General features: G+C 39.7%; 1 protein-coding gene across 4 annotated transcripts in view; it reads right to left on the bottom strand.

Moving 5' to 3' along the window:
• The window catches only part of ZEB1 (zinc finger E-box binding homeobox 1), a 244,780-nt gene that overhangs the window by 33,691 nt on the left and 193,980 nt on the right, over positions 1-17,109 (bottom strand). The gene's annotated exons all lie outside the window — the stretch shown is intronic.

Here is a 17,109-nt window from a genome sequence, read left to right as displayed (position 1 = left end):
TCTTTTAGGATTTCTGATGGATAGTCCGTAAAGTGACGAGTCGATCAGTGGACTCCCTTTACCTGATATGCCTGAGTTCTGGTTGTTTAACTTAGTGGACATACCTCTCTCAACATATAAAAACTCTCTACTTTGGCATTCGATGAATGCTGCCAGGGTCACCATACTGTGCTATTGGAGATCCTCGGCCTGCCCTTCTATTTCCCGGTGGTTTCAGAGGATGGACCATTATATGATTATACCTCACTCAGTTTCTGAAACTCCCTGCCTCAAATTTTACGGTCATTTGGCACAGCTGGTTAACCCTAATGGAATCAGCTGAATATAGTGTACACGTTGGCTCTCCTTCCACTATGGCACATTGACTTTCATAGATGACTGCCTGTCCCTTATCTCTTATCTTTATTTCTTTCCCTTTCTTCCTTTATCTTTTAGTTAACCTTTCAACAATTCTCTGTATGTTTTTTTCTATGATGGGATGTATGTGATTATACGCTGATGTTCAAACTGATTGCCCACTTATTGTATCTTTTTTGTCATTTATTTGTGTACATTCTATTATGGATCTCTTATGACCTTTTATATGTAATGCTGAATTGTTTTAATAAACATTAGATTGAACAACAACAACAAAATTCAATTAAAGATAATAGGTTTGTGATTTCTGTGACTTTGTCTCTAAATTTAAAGCAGCAATTAGTTACAAGGCTGGTTTTATAAAATCCTGCTGATTCAGTAATCTTGGAAAAATATAACACAAGCCCTATGTCTATCACGCCGTCCTCTTGATAAGTATAGCTGAAACTACATACACAATAGACATTACTACAAGAGAGTATTAAGAGTTTATTGTAGTAGATGGCACAGAATGGCATTCTTATTTTATTCTCAACCTAATTTGAAAATTACAAACTACTTATAACTGTACAAACCTACAGTGCTGTGTGACAAAGCACTCATTCTCCACATACAGTAGATTTCAGTCACAATCCACTGCAACAAGTAAAATACGTAACAAACTATTGGGACTGAGGAACATACACTGCTAACTCCACGACAAGATATCTATGCCAACATAAATACAACTGAAATCTTTGTGCAAAACTGCATAGAAACAATTATTAACAACTACAACCTAAGATATTTCCTCTTACACCTACTATATCACCCCAGGTGACTTCAGTAGTGATATTACTTTAAAGGGGGTATATATATATATATATATATATATATATATATATATACATATATATACACACACACACAGGTTGAGTATCCCTTATCCAAAATGCTTGGGACCAGAAGTATTTTGGATATCGGATATTTCCATATTTTGGAATAATTGCATACCATAATGAGATATCATGGTGATGGGACCTAAATCTAAGCACTGAATGCATTTATGATTCATATACACCTTATACACACAGCCTGAAGGTCATTTTAGCCATATTTTAAATAACTGTGCATTAAACAAAGTGTGTGTACATTCACACAATTCATTTATGTTTCATATACACCTTGTACACACAGCCTGAAGGACATTTAATACAATATTTTTAATAACTTTGTGTATTAAACAAAGTTTGAGTACAGTGAGCCATCAGAAAACAAAGTTTTTACTGTTTCACTCATTCAAAAAAATCCGTATTTCGGAATATTCCACATTTCGGAATATTTGGATATGGGATACTCAACCTGTATATATATATATATATATATATATATATAATATTACTATATATATATATATATGGTAATATGATGACAATAGGCGCTAAACCTTCTTTCTGAATGTGTGTTGGATATTAGTCCTAATGAATTCTTTAAGTACACTCTCCCTTCGTTTCTCTCTTTGATTTTTTCCGGGGTGGCTGCCCTTTTTCCGATGGTCTGCTGTTCTAACAGGCCTATTAATCTAAAATTAAAAATGAAAATAGGCGCCTCCTAGTGCATTACCATGATATTCGGTAACCTCCACCACTATTAACACCCTATAGATGAGAGGTGTACCGTTTATGGTGGAATTCCAACCACCTATAGACCAAGCAAATGTAATAATTCACAAATCACGTTCCCGGTGCTCGTTCCGGCGTCAATGCAGAGTCTTTAGCAGTCACTCATAGATATCACCAAAGGCGTCTCTGTATATTTGGGGTCCCTAGCGCTATATCTAGGTGCAGGGTGTGGCACCCCAAAACACCAGCATAAGCCAGAAAGACCAGCGTAGCATACCAGTGAAAAAACTATAGTGTTAATAAATTAGTATTTAGGAAGCCGAAGCTATAGAGAAAGTGATACAAAAATGAAATGCAATTAAAATAGAGAAATAGTGTTAAAAAATTAATAAGTGAAAAGTGTTAGTAGAATGTAAAGGTATGCCACACTAAGGCCATCCAGATCAGCCAGTCCAGAGGCACCACACCTCACACCTCCATTACCTCAATCTATTAACACTTATAACTTACTCATTTCTTTAACACTATTTCTCCATTTTAATTACATTTCATTTTTGTATCACTGTCTTTATAGCTTCGGCTTCCTAACACTAATTTATTAACACTATAGTTTTTTACAAATATATGTAACTGAGATCTCTGAATTCTAATATTGTGTGGAATTTATATCTGGTTACGGTTATCATTCAGGGTGCTGGGGGAAACAAATGCCTTTTTTTCTTGCTTAGAAATACCCCTCCCTTTCGAGCACCTGAATGATATCACTAAGCTAATTGAGCATCTACCAATATATATGTTTGTTGTGAGAGGCAGAGAGGTTCCTGCATTAGGAGGAGGTGCAGGCCCTGACATGCCACATGGAGCATTATGGGGTTGCTCCAAGGTAGGTAGCTCTTAGCTTAGACATATTGTAGTAAGGAGCCATTTTCATGTGGCTCCTTGCTGGATAATCTTAAACCCAGATTGGGGTAATGGAGGTGTGAGGTGTGGTGCCTCTGGACTGGCTGCGCTGGATGGCCTTAGTGTGGCATACCTTTACATTCTACTAACACTTTTCACTTATTAATTTTTAAACACTATTTCTCTATTTTAATTGCATTTCATTTTTGTATCACTTTCTCTATAGCTTCGGCTTCCTAAATACTAATGTATTAACACTATAGTTTTTTCACTGGTATGCTACGCTGGTCTTTCTGGCTTATGCTGGTGTTTTGGGGTGCCACACCCTGCACCTAGATATAGCGCTAGGGACCCCAAATATACAGAGACGCCTTGATGCGGCTTTGGAGCTTATTCACACATTTGCGCAAATATGTGTAACGAAGATCTCTGAATTCTATTATTATGTGGAATTTATATCTGGTTACGGTTATCATTCAGGGTGCTGGGGGAAACAAATGCCTTTTTTTCTTGCTTAGAAATACCCCTCCCTTTCGAGCACCTGAATGATATCACTAAGCTAATTGAGCATCTACCAATATATATGTTTGTTGTGAGAGGCAGAGAGGTTCCTGCATTAGGAGGAGGTGCAGGCCCTGACATGCCACATGGAGCATTATTGGGTTGCTCCAAGGTAGGTAGCTCTTAGCTTAGACATATTGTAGTAAGGAGCCATTATCATGTGGCTCCTTGCTGGATAATCTTAAACCCAGATTGGGGTAATGGAGGTGTGAGGTGTGGTGCCTCTGGACTGGCTGAGCTGGATGGCCTTAGTGTGGCATACCTTTACATTCTACTAACACTTTTCACTTATTAATTTTTTAACACTATTTCTCTATTTTAATTGCATTTCATTTTTGTATCACTTTATAGCTTCGGCTTCCTAAATACTAATTTATTAACACTATAGTTTTTTCACTGGTATGCTACGCTGGGCTTTCTGGCTTATGCTGGTGTTTTGGGGTGCCACACCCTGCACCTAGATATAGCGCTAGGGACCCCAAATATAGAGATGCCTTGATGCGGCTTTGGGGCTTATTCACACATTTGCGCAAATATGTGTAACGAAGATCTCTGAATTCTATTATTATGTGGAATTTATATCTGGTTACGGTTATCATTCAGGGTGCTGGGGGAAACAAATGCCTTTTTTTCTTGCTTAGAAATACCCCTCCCTTTCGAGCACCTGAATGATATCACTAAGCTAATTGAGCATCTACCAATATATATGTTTGTTGTGAGAGGCAGAGAGGTTCCTGCATTAGGAGGAGGTGCAGGCCCTGACATGCCACATGGAGCATTATGGGGTTGCTCCAAGGTAGGTAGCTCTTAGCTTAGACATATTGTAGTAAGGAGCCATTATCATGTGGCTCCTTGCTGGTTAATCTTACACCCAGATTGGGGTAATGGAGGTGTGAGGTGTGGTGCCTCTGGACTGGCTGAGCTGGAAGGCCTTAGTGTGGCATACCTTTACATTCTACTAACACTTTTCACTTATTAATTTTTTAACACTATTTCTCTATTTTAATTGCATTTCATTTTTGTATCACTTTATAGCTTCGGCTTCCTAAATACTAATTTATTAACACTATAGTTTTTTCACTGGTATGCTACGCTGGGCTTTCTGGCTTATGCTGGTGTTTTGGGGTGCCACACCCTGCACCTAGATATAGCACTAGGGACCCCAAATATACAGAGACGCTTTGATGCGGCTTTGGGGCTTATTCACACATTTGCGCAAATATGTGTAACGAAGATCTCTGAATTCTATTATTATGTGGAATTTATATCTGGTAACGGTTATAATTCAGGGTGCTGGGGGAAACAAATGCCTTTTTTTCTTGCTTAGAAATACCCCTCCCTTTCGAGCACCTGAATGATATCACTAAGCTAATTGAGCATCTACCAATATATATGTTTGTTGTGAGAGGCAGAGAGGTTCCTGCATTAGGAGGAGGTGCAGGCCCTGACATGCCACATGGAGCATTATGGGGTTGCTCCAAGGTAGGTAGCTCTTAGCTTAGACATATTGTAGTAAGGAGCCATTATCATGTGGCTCCTTGCTGGATAATCTTAGACCCAGATTGTGGTAATGGAGGTGTGAGGTGTGGTGCCTCTGGACTGGCTGAGCTGGATGGCCTTTGTGTGGCATACCTTTACATTCTACTAACACTTTTCACTTATTCATTTTTTAACACTATTTCTCTATTTTAATTGCATTTAATTTTTCTATCACTTTCTCTATAGCTTCGGCTTCCTAAATACTAATTTATTAACACTATAGTTTTTTCACTGGTATGCTACGCTGGGCTTTCTGGCTTATGCTGGTGTTTTGGGGTGCCACACCCTGTACCTAGATATAGCGCTAGGGACCCCAAATATACAGAGACGCCTTGATGCGGCTTTGGGGCTTATTCACACATTTGCGCAAATATGTGTAACGAAGATCTCTGAATTCTATTATTATGTGGAATTTATATCTGGTTACGGTTATCATTCAGGGTGCCAGGGGAAACAAATGCCTTTTTTTCTTGCTTAGAAATACCCCTCCCCTTCTAGCACCTGAATGATATCACTAAGCTAATTGAGCATCTACCAATATATATGAACACTGTAAGGGTACAAGGTGCCATTTCCTGGGGTAAATGGCAGCACGCAGCAGCTGAGGAATCACACATGTCCAGTTTGTGGTACAACTGGCCCCAGCCAGTTTTATTATACAGAAAATAAAACAAACACCAAAAGAAAATACCTTGCCTGTCCGGCACTAACTAAACACAAGAAGTTCCTAACTATGACTAAACAAAAACACAGAGTTCTCCAGTAAACATTGTATAGCTCACTTGTATCAGGAAGCGTGTTTCTCTCACAGAGATCCTGCAGTCTACCCAAGCAGTCTGCACCCATTAATCAGGCTAGAAGCCCTATAAGGCTCTTGCACAGCTGAAAGCCCTGATTAGCCCTCTGTGAGGCCAAAGATCCGAACTGGGCCCAATGTCTGGAACTCGCCCTATCTCTCTCTCAGGGCCCTTATCCAGCTTTTCCAGCAAACTGAAAAGGTTCTAACAAAACAAAAGCATTTTCCTTGAAGTTTTCATTTTCTAAAACATGTAAGACAAGAACCTGGGACAAACATACCTGCCCTCAAACACTATCCCAGTGTTCTTGTCACATATTCCCCTCCCCTGTTTCGACCTAGGGACCGGAACACTTGTAGCCCCCAACAGAAGATGCGGGACAATGCATTGTGTACCCGGTCTATGTTCGACAGTAAACTTAAAATCCTGCAACGCTAGAAACCATCTAGTTACACGAGCATTCTTGCCTCTATTTACATACATCCATTTTAAAAGGGCATGATCTGTCACTAGTCTGAATTGTCTACGCAAGAGGTAATATCTCAAGGTATCTAGTGCCCACTTAATGGCCAAAGCCTCCTTTTCCACAATGGCATACCTTTTTTCATGCTCATTGAGTTTCCTACTCAAATAAATGATAGGGTGTTCGTCCCCATCTCTGGTTTGGGACAGCACAGCGCCTATCCCTACCTCTGAGGCATCTGTTTGTACCACAAATTCTTTTGAAAAATCTGGTATTATCAATACTGGTTGTGAACACAAAGCCACTTTTAACGCTTGGAACGCTTTTTCTGCATCAGGGTTCCATTTCACCATATTTTACTGCTTCCCTTTGGTAAGGTCTGACAACGGCACCGCTGTGGTCGCAAAATTGGGAATAAACCATCTATAGTACCCAGTTATTCCCAAAAAAACCCTTACCTGTTTTTTATTCACTGGACGAGGCCAGTTTTGAATAGCATCAATTTTATTCAATTGGGGCCTAATCAGACCTCTGCCTATGGTGAAGCCCAAGTATTTGACCTCCTCCATTGCGAGGCAGCACTTCTTTGGGTTAGCAGTTAACCCTGCCTCTCTGATTGAGTACAGTACTGCTTGTACTTTAACCAAATGGGACCCCCAGTCTGTACTGTGAATTACCACATCATCCAAATAGGCAGCTGCATATTTTCTATGGGGCCTCAAAATTTTATCCATCGCCCGTTGAAAGGTTGCTGGAGCCCCATGCAACCCAAAGGGTAACATCTTATACTGGTACAGCCCCTCCGGAACCGAAAAGGCTGTTTTTTCTTTTGCGCTATCAGATAAAGGTATTTGCCAGTGACCTTTGGTCAGGTCCAACGTGGTGAGAAACCTGGCTGTTCCCAGCCTTTCTATAAGCTCATCCACACGGGGCATGGGGTATGCATCAAACTTGGACACCTCATTTAACTTATGAAAGTCATTACAGAAGCGTATGCTACCATCGGGCTTCGGGATGAGAACTATGGGACTGGACCACTCACTGTTAGATTCCTCTATGACTCCAAGTTCTAACATGGTTTTAACTTCTTTAGAAACAGCTTCTCGCTGAGCTTCAGGAATCCTATATGGCTTTAAATGGACTCTGACCCCTGGTTCTGTGACAATGTCATGTTTTATTATGGTCGTTCGGCCAGGCAGCTCTGAAAATATCTCCCTATTTTGGATGAGAAATTCTTTAACCTGATTGTTCTGATCAGCTGATAATGTCTCTGACACCTTTACTGCGGGAAGCAACCGAGGTGAAGACACCGAAGGGCAAGGCTCCACTGACAGAGACAACCTATCTTTCCAGGGTTTGATTAAGTTAACATGGTAGATTTGTTCGGGTTTTCTCTTTCCCGGCTGGTATACTTTGTAATTAACCTCATTCACTTTTTCCCTAATCTCAAATGGACCCTGCCATTTAGCTAGGAATTTGCTTACCACAGTGGGTACCAAAACAAGAACTCTATCTCCAGGAGCAAATTCCCGTATTTGGCACACCGGTTATATACCCTCTGTTGAGCACTTTGGGCCTGTTCCATGTGCTCTCTGACAATAGGTACCACGGCTGCAATCCTATCCTGCATTTGTGTTACATGTTCAATAACGCTTCTATAAGGAGTGGGCTGTCCTTCCCACGTCTCTTTGGCAATGTCCAACAGCCCTCTGGGGTGTCTACCATACAACAAATCAAATGGAGAAAACCCCGTAGAGGACTGAGGAACTTCTCTGATGGCCATTAACAAGTAGGGCAACAAACAATCCCAGTTTTTCCCATCTTTATCAACAACCTTTTTTAACATACTTTTTAATGTTTTTTTTTTAAACCTTTCCACCAACCCGTCAGTTTGGGGATGGTAGATGGACGTCCTGAGGTGAGTGACCTTAAATAATTTGCACAATTCTTTCATGATCCTTGACATAAATGGAGTACCTTGGTCAGTCAAAATTTCTTTTGGTATTCCCACTCTACTAAAAACCTGCACCAGCTCACTAGCTATTGCCTTGGTTGTGATAGTGCGTAAAGGGACAGCCTCAGGATATTGAGTGGCATAGTCCATAATTACCAGGATATACTGATAGCCCCGAGCAGACTTTAACAAGGGCCCCACGAGATCCATGGCTATTCTGTCAAACGGGACCTCTATAATAGGCATGGGAACTAGTGGGCTCCTGAAATGGGGTCTAGGGGCATGATACTGGCATTCAGGACAGGAAGAACAATATTCAGACACTTCTTTATAAACCCCTGGCCAAAAGAACCTTTGTAAAACTCTTTCAGTGGTTATTTCTGCCCCTAAATGTCCTGCTGTAACGTGACTATGAGCTAAATCTAGTACCGTTCTCCGATAAGGCTGGGGAACTACCAGCTGTTCCACCACATCCTCACCCCTTTTGACAATGTGGTACAAGAGCTCATTACAGATGGCCATGTGGGGATACGTAACCCTGTCACCTGGTACCACAGGCTCCCCATTAACAACCTTAACATTCTCTCTAGCCTTTATTAAGGTAGGATCCTTTAACTGTTCAGACGCAAACAGATCCTTCTTTACCTCCAGGTCAGGAACGCTTTCAGTTCTAACTACTATGTCTCTGTTCTCAGCAAGAGGGTCCTTACTGGACTCCCCATCTGTCACTTCCCCAGCCAAACTAGCAAAAGGCAAATGGTCAGAAAGTTCCGAAGAAACACGTACATCCATAAAATCACCGGTATTATCAACTGGCTCTTTACTTCTCACATCTGTTGATAACCGTGATTCCCCCAGTTTCCAAAAATGAGGAAAATCCCTCCCTATTATGGCCTCATGCACCAAGGTGGGGACCAGTCCTACTTTAACAATTGCTGACCCACAACAAGTTTCTATATTCACTTCAGCAGTGACATAATGTTGGGTATCCCCATGTATGCAAGTTACCCCAATAGGTATTTGTTGGACCTTTAAGAGGTTCACTAACCCAGCTTTCACGAGGGTAACTAAACTTCCTGAATCTAGCAAGGCCTCTACCTGGTTACCCTCTAAGAACACATCACACATTTGTTTTTCCAGCTCAGGTGAAGGTACCACAGTACAGGCTAACCTAGCAAAGAAAGACATTCTGCGACATTCAAAGGCAGCATCACATTGCATAGGTTCTTGCGTGACTGGGCAATTGGCAATAACATGACTTGGCATACCACACCTAAAACATTTAGCCACACGATTATCAACCCGTTTGGGCAGCATAGACCGTTCTAGCCCCATTGGCCTGTCTCCAGGGCCAGTGTTTACAGTCTCTCCAGCCTTACGTTCTCTTAACCGCCCAGCAACGTTTTCCCATGGAACAGTCTTACCAGTCTTTACTGAAGGGCGCTGTCGAGGATCTATAGGTTGCTGGGTGGTCATCAGTAGTTCCTCTGCTGCCAAATACCTCTCTACCATGTCCACTAATTGGTCAGCAGTATCCGGGTTTCCATGGCTCACCCACTTGCGCAGGACCACGGGCAAAGATCTCAAATAGCGGTCCATGACAACTCTTTCAACCATCTGGGGACCAGTTAATGTCTCTGGCTGTAACCATTTTTTTGTTAGCTGAATAAGGTCATGCATCTGGGAGCGAGGAGGCTTCTCCATGGCGTACACCGAACTGTGCACCCGTTGTGCTCGTACTGACAGCGTGACTCCCATGCGGGTCAGGATCTCAGTCTTTAGTTTATCATAGTCCCGAGCCTCAGCAGGGCTTAAATCAAAGTACGCTTTTTGGGGCTCACCTGACAGAAAAGGTGCCAGCAGACTGGCCCACTGTGCTTTCGGCCAGTTCTCACGCTCGGCAGTCCTTTCAAACGTGGTCAGGTAGGCCTCCACATCATCAGCCTCTGTCATTTTCTGCAGGAAATGACTGGCCCGTATAGAACTAGAGCTGGTCGAAGCACTGATGGCCATATCTCCAATCCGGGCCGCAAGGCTCTGCACCACTTCTGTTAAGGCCTCTCTATCCTGACGCTGTTGCCTGTAAAGTTCGTCAATAGCCACCTGCTGCTGTCTCCTATTTTCCTCCATTGTCACCTGCTGCTGTCTGTTGGCCTCCTGCTGAGCCGCTGTAGCTTGCAGCAAGGCTTTGAGCAGTTCCTCCATGTCGACAGACTTTTCAGGCGGTTTTGTAGCTGCTTTCACCCAGGACATATATCAAATCCTCAGGGCGAGTCTCAGTAACTTCACACTGGGCTGCATCTGCATAAACTACCGTTTTCTGCAGGCCTCATAAAGCTGCTGCTTTCACTTATGCGCAGAACGGCATGCTCGCATTCTCCACCAAGTTGTAACACTGTAAGGGTACAAGGTGCCGTTTCCTGGGGTAAATGGCAGCACGCAGCAGCTGAGGAATCACACAAGTCCAGTTTGTGGTACAACTGGCCCCAGCCAGTTTTATTATACAGAAAATAAAACAAACACCAAAAGAAAATACCTTGCCTGTCCGGCACTAACTAAACACAAGAAGTTCCTAACTATCACTAAACAAATACACAGAGTTCTCCAGTAAACACTGTATAGCTCACTTGTATCAGGAAGCGTGTTTCTCTCACAGAGATCCTGCAGTCTTCCCAGGCAGTCTGCACCCATTAATCAGGCTAGAAGCCCTATAAGGCTCTTGCACAGCTGAAAGCCCTGATTAGCCCTCTGTGAGGCCAAAGATCCGAACTGGGCCCAATGTCTGGAACTCGCCCTATCTCTCTCTCAGGGCCCTTATCCAGCTTTTCCAGCCCTTATCCAGCTTTTCCAGCAAACTGAAAAGGTTCTAACAAAACAAAAGCATTTTCCTTGAAGTTTTCATTTTCTAAAACATGTAAGACAAGAACCTGGAACAAACATACCTGCCCTCAAACACTATCCCAGTGTTCTTGTCACAATATATATATATACAGAGAGAGAGAGAGATAAATATGTGATATATAAAAATTCATATAGTCATGGCAGCTCTCTCCTCTATGGGCCGATTAGGGAAATCAGCTAACTGCCTCTTCCTGTTGATGGATTTATGGACTAAACGTTTTTTTATTTGATCTGTTTAGACAAACAGGACTCTGCTCTGCCTATATCTGGGAAAAGATAAGTATTCCTCAGCTATCTAATTGTTTTTCTCGATTGTTTTTTATTTGGATTTTTTTAAAATACTGTATAATGAATGTACCCCACCCCCACCCCTTTTCAATATCACCGGTGGATATATTAGCTAATTTTGTCATTTGGAGGGGGAAAAAATTTGGGACACTATTTTTTTTTTTTTTTTTTATTGAACAGAAGATTCATTTACAATTACTGGAGTGATATTTATACCACACTGGGAATTCACAATACTCTCCTATGAGGTTTTTTAAAAAGAGGACTGATTCACATTGGGGACTATCAGACCCTGGGCAACTTGTTGGTATGGCTCAGAGAAAGGGATTCACCACTGTGTGATATATATGCTAAAAATATATTTGGCACGCACCTATGTTTTTTTGTTGTTGTATGTTCTATCTACTTCTAAATACTTACTTAATCAGCACCTCTTTCCTCTCCTTCCTCATATATAAATACATAGTATATATATATATATATATATATATATATATATACAACAATAGAAGAATTGGCGCCAGGGGGTCGCATCAACTCCCACTATTCCAACCCCTAATTGGTTAATACTTTAAAAAATAATAATAACATGTTCCATCATAAAACATTTATTAAAAACATATTCAAATTAATACAGAGGAGATATATTATTCCACACTTTAAGATGTATGACTCTTAGCGCTGAATACAAATGTTGAAGGATCACAACAATCTCCTCCTTCTCCTTATAGTTGGTTCGGAGATAGCTTCACAACACAGACAATATATATATATATATATATATATATATATATACATACACAGGATGAGTCAAAATTCGCAGTACACCCTTTCGTTCCAAAAACTGTGCAGGAAATGGGAAAACAATATGGGTGAGGTGGGCTATCTTTTAGGGTATGTACCGAACATGGGCGCCATCTTGAAATCAGCCATTTGATTCTAAATCAGTTTTCCCATTTTCTGCACAGTTTTTGAAACAAAAGGGTGTACTGCGACTTTTGAATCACCCTGTATATATATATATATATATATTTATATATATATATGAAAACAAAGGCCAAAAATGCGATTGAAATAACAGTCTTTAAAAATAATGATTTGACTTATTTGTATACCAAACATCCTTGTGAGGCTCTGCTGCTGTCCTCAACTGTCCCTTGCCAGTAAGGACCAATAGATACTGAATAAACAATGGTGTTTGAGGAGCGCCCAGAGGTTTTAGCTGCTGTTGACCGCAAACTTCTTTACAAATCTTTAAGTCCTTCAAAGGCTTTCTTGAAGAGTGGAGATGACTTTCTGGATATTTAAGTCTGAAATAGAGACCCTCATACCAAAGTACACCCAAAAAATTGTGTATCAGTCAAACTGTTAAAAAATTTCCATAATTAAAAATGGATTAATATTAAATAAATCTTACATTGCACATAAACATAGTCATATCCTTCTTGATCTTCGTGGGCCAGGTGGTACAATTGAGAACTTACTGGCAACTCCAGCTGAGGAGAGCTCACAGACAGCAGGTTTACACCACTTACAGAAGGTCAAGATGGTATTAACCAACGCGTTTCATCTCTCGTGACTTCCTCAAGGGTGTCTTTAATAATTGTTTTTCTACATTGTTTTTTATTGGAATTTTTTTAAATATAATTTAATGATTGTACCCCACCCCCACCCCTTTTTAATATCACCCGTGGATATATTAGCTCAATTTGTCATTTAGAAACATTTTTTTTTAAATTGAACAGCAGATTCATTTATATTCACTAGAGTAATATTTATACCATACCGGGAATTCACAGTACTCCACTCTGATTTTTTTTTTTACACAGAGGACTGATTTACAGCGGGGACTACCAGACCGTAGGCAACTTGTTGGTACGGCTCAGAGACAGGCATTCACCACTGTGTGATATATCATATGCCAAAAAATATATTTGGTATACACCTACATTGTATGTTCAGATTACTTATAAATATTCAGCACCTACTTCCTCTACTTTTATATGTATGCATGTATATATATATATATATATATATATATTTATTTTATATATATATATTCCCCCCCAAAAAAAAAATATAGAAGCACTCACCAGGGACTTTTTCATGCAAACAGCTCCAAACAGAAATTTTATTACTCACACCACTAGTGTAAAGACATAATTCTGTCTCTCCTACTGCCTGGATAACGGTCTTGAAAAAGGTCACATTAAGCTAACCGTAACGTCGACCAATTATGTCTTTACACTGGTGATGTGAGTAATAAAATTTCTTTTTGGAGCTGTTTGCATGAAAAAGTCCCTGGTGAGTGCACCTTTATTTTGGAGGATATATTGGATACTGGTCAGCACCCCAGGCAGTTGCTACTATAGTAGTGCGTGTGCCAACCATATTGATGGAATATATATATATATCTAGAAAGTAAAAAGGAGAGGTAATATAATTATATCATTTATTTTAAAAAATGTACATAGATCTAGTAATATAGACAGTAACATGAGGCATATCCTATATGTGTTATCCTTTATAGAATTTAAATTACCTAGTCAACAGACACCCAGATTTATACTCTGATACGCCTACATGTGTAAGAATACTCCAATTGCAGCATAGTCTGTAAATAGCAGAACAGGCAAGAAGTGAAGTTAAAATTTGATAAAAATAAAACCCAATATACGGCATGTCCATCTCAACCTCTTGCACACTTGTTTATTGTATACTGTTCTCGTAAAATACCTTACCTTTTTGACAATAATATGCTTTTACAACTAATCATTAAATAGTGCCTCCGGAATGTGCTTTAGTTTTGCCTTTGTATGTCTTCTATTTTAATAATAATATTTATTATAAATCTTATGATTTCATCTATAAAATAATGTTAAATTGTCTACACTGAATTTGTTATTTAAAAAGTATTAACCCAAAAAGTAGTTTTTAATTTCAGTTGTTAATAAAGCTGCAGTTCCACTTTGTAAAGACATTTATTCCAACAAGACAGCAAAACTGTAACCACAAATCTGTTTACAAAATTAGCAGTAGCTAATTAAATTAAATTTTTGTGGTGTTTTCTAGCATAAATTTGTTATTTGTTTCATCCATAATTTTTGACCAACCCATTAGAACTTCATGGAAATTGTACAAAATAATTATTTGCTACTTGTACTTGTTAGCTTACTGTAATGTCTCCATCTACAAGGGAGTGGACAAAAAAAGTAAAGTCTCCTTGTTGGTGCACTCTTTAATAATAAAATTTGCATTAAAATAATAAACATTCCTTCTCCTTGGATTAAATTAATTGGATCATAAATTATCCTTCAATCACATATCTGTCCCGGCTGTGTTTATTCAAACATGATATAACAGAGATTATGACTCAACAAAGATATGGTTTTGTAGTTACAGGTAGAAATATACATTTATGCATAATATGTCACGCAAAATAGCCTGGGTGATCAAAAATAAGATCCTCAGGTTTTCATAATTTCTATAGCACTGACACAATTAGAATAAGTCTGTGTATTGCAATCCTTAAATGTAGTTAAATCACATTTGGAGATACAGGTTGAGTATCCCATATCCAAATATTCCGAAATACGGAATATTCCGAAATACGGACTTTTTTGTGCGAGAGTGAGATAGTGAACCTTTGTTTTTTGATGACTCAATGTACACAAACTTTGTTTAATACACAAAGTTATTAAAAATATTGTATTAAATGACCTTCAGGCTGTGTGTATAAGGTGTATATGAAACATAAATGAATTGTGTGAATGTAGACACACTTTGTTTAATGCACAAAGTTATAAAAAATATTGGCTAAAATTACTTTCAGGCTGTGTGTATAAGGTGAATATGAAACATAAAAGCATTCTGTGCTTAGATTTAGGTCCCATCACCATGAGATCTCATTATGGTATGCAATTATTCCAAAATACAGAAAATTCCTATATCCAAAATACGTCTGGTCCCAAGCATTTTGGATAAGGGATACTCAACCTGTATAACAGTGTAGAAACAAGAGCTCCTGCCCTCTCCTTAGCTCCTGCTGCCTCCCTGTGCGTCAGGTATGTGATTTAAGGATAATTTATGGTCCAAATAATTTAATCATAAAGTTAATTGGCTGGAGCATCCTTTTATTTTAGAGATTGTATTGACATACAGATTGTATGTACTCTTACTCAACAAGGAGAACATACCAAGGATATTCTGTCTCTTAATGTAGTTTTTATTATGATTTTTTTGAACCAAAGAGAAGGCATGTTTATTATTTTAATGTAAATTTCAATAAAGATTACATTTTATTACTAAAGAGTGCCCCAACAAGGATAGTTTACTTTTCTATCCACTGTTTAATTACATTGTTTTTGATTCTCAGGGAGCACCACCAACAAGGTCATTATCATACAGCATAGTAGCAGTAATACTATGGTTAAGTTGGTTATACTTAATGTCAGCTATATGACTGAATACATAGAAAAGGTCAGTGCGGGATCCCCACAAGTCTTATCCATCTACAAGAGGCCAGCCCTCTCTCTATGCCCACCCTCCCACAGCCACATCATATGTCAAACATCAACATCAGTAATGCAAAAAAACTATTAGTACAATACCCCCCAACTGTACTAATTTAGGTTGGACAATCACAACTTGAGGGCTGTGCCCCATTGTAACACCCTGGAATATGTCTGTCCCATGGTGGAAAAGGTGGTATGTATGGCCCTGCATAGTAGAACAGCGATGAACAGGTTTGGTTGGCATTGAATGGTAGCTTGAAGGGGAATTGGCCTAATGAGGACCTAGTGATCAACAAGCTCTATGCATGCACTTATTGTGACACTGCAATACCACAATTAAGACTTGCCCACATCCCAGGTACAATTCCTGGATCTGAAATTCTGAGAGATACAATATGTATCACTGGGGAATCCAACCTGAAGATGTTTGGCAGGGATGCAGTTAATTTGCCAGCTGTCGGGATCCCGGCGGTCATGCTACCAACACCGTAATCCCGACAGTCAGAATCCTGGAAAACCTGGCGAGCACAGTGAGCCTGCAAGTGGACTCTTTGCACTCGCACCGCTCCCAGCATTCTGTTTGGCAAGATGTCGCTGTCGGGATATTGTCAGCCGGAATCCCGACCGTCGGGAATACGTATGTATTCCGTTTGGCACACTGTGTGACAGTGGGGTCTGAATGTATGTAAATAATTGCATACACCTATCCCCATAAAGTTGGAGAATTGGAATGTACCAGTTAAATGTAGTATTTGGTGTATTGGTAAAGCAGTCTATTTGTGTTTATTTTGCACATTTGACTAAAAGCAAGTTGCAAAAAATAAATTCATACTTTAACATATTAGACGATGTAATGAAGGACGGAGCAACATCCAGTTCCATCCTTCATTACAATGCACAGGATCACATGCGACATCTTCCAGTTGTCCACGCAGCACAGCTGACCAGACGATGCTGAATGGATCCGCGTGTGCAATCACCGGCACACAGTAATCAGACAATCAGCATGATTTGTCGTTCTGATATGTCAAATTGTGCAGATATCGTCCATATGTGTACCCACCCTAATTTAGCCAGAAGTGAGTTATCCCTAAGGCCATCTCACATTCCCTCTAATGTTAACTCTTGTATTCCAAGCAGTATGTGTTTGTTTCTCCATTTTACTGCACTGCTGTAAATGTTGGCGCTTTATAAATAAACTAATAAATGATAATAACAAAGAGATAATTCAAAC

Source organism: Pseudophryne corroboree, chromosome 5 (assembly GCF_028390025.1).
Source record: "Pseudophryne corroboree isolate aPseCor3 chromosome 5, aPseCor3.hap2, whole genome shotgun sequence".
Taxonomy (NCBI): Eukaryota; Metazoa; Chordata; class Amphibia; order Anura; family Myobatrachidae; genus Pseudophryne; species Pseudophryne corroboree.
This window is presented reverse-complemented; position numbering and strand designations above follow the sequence as displayed.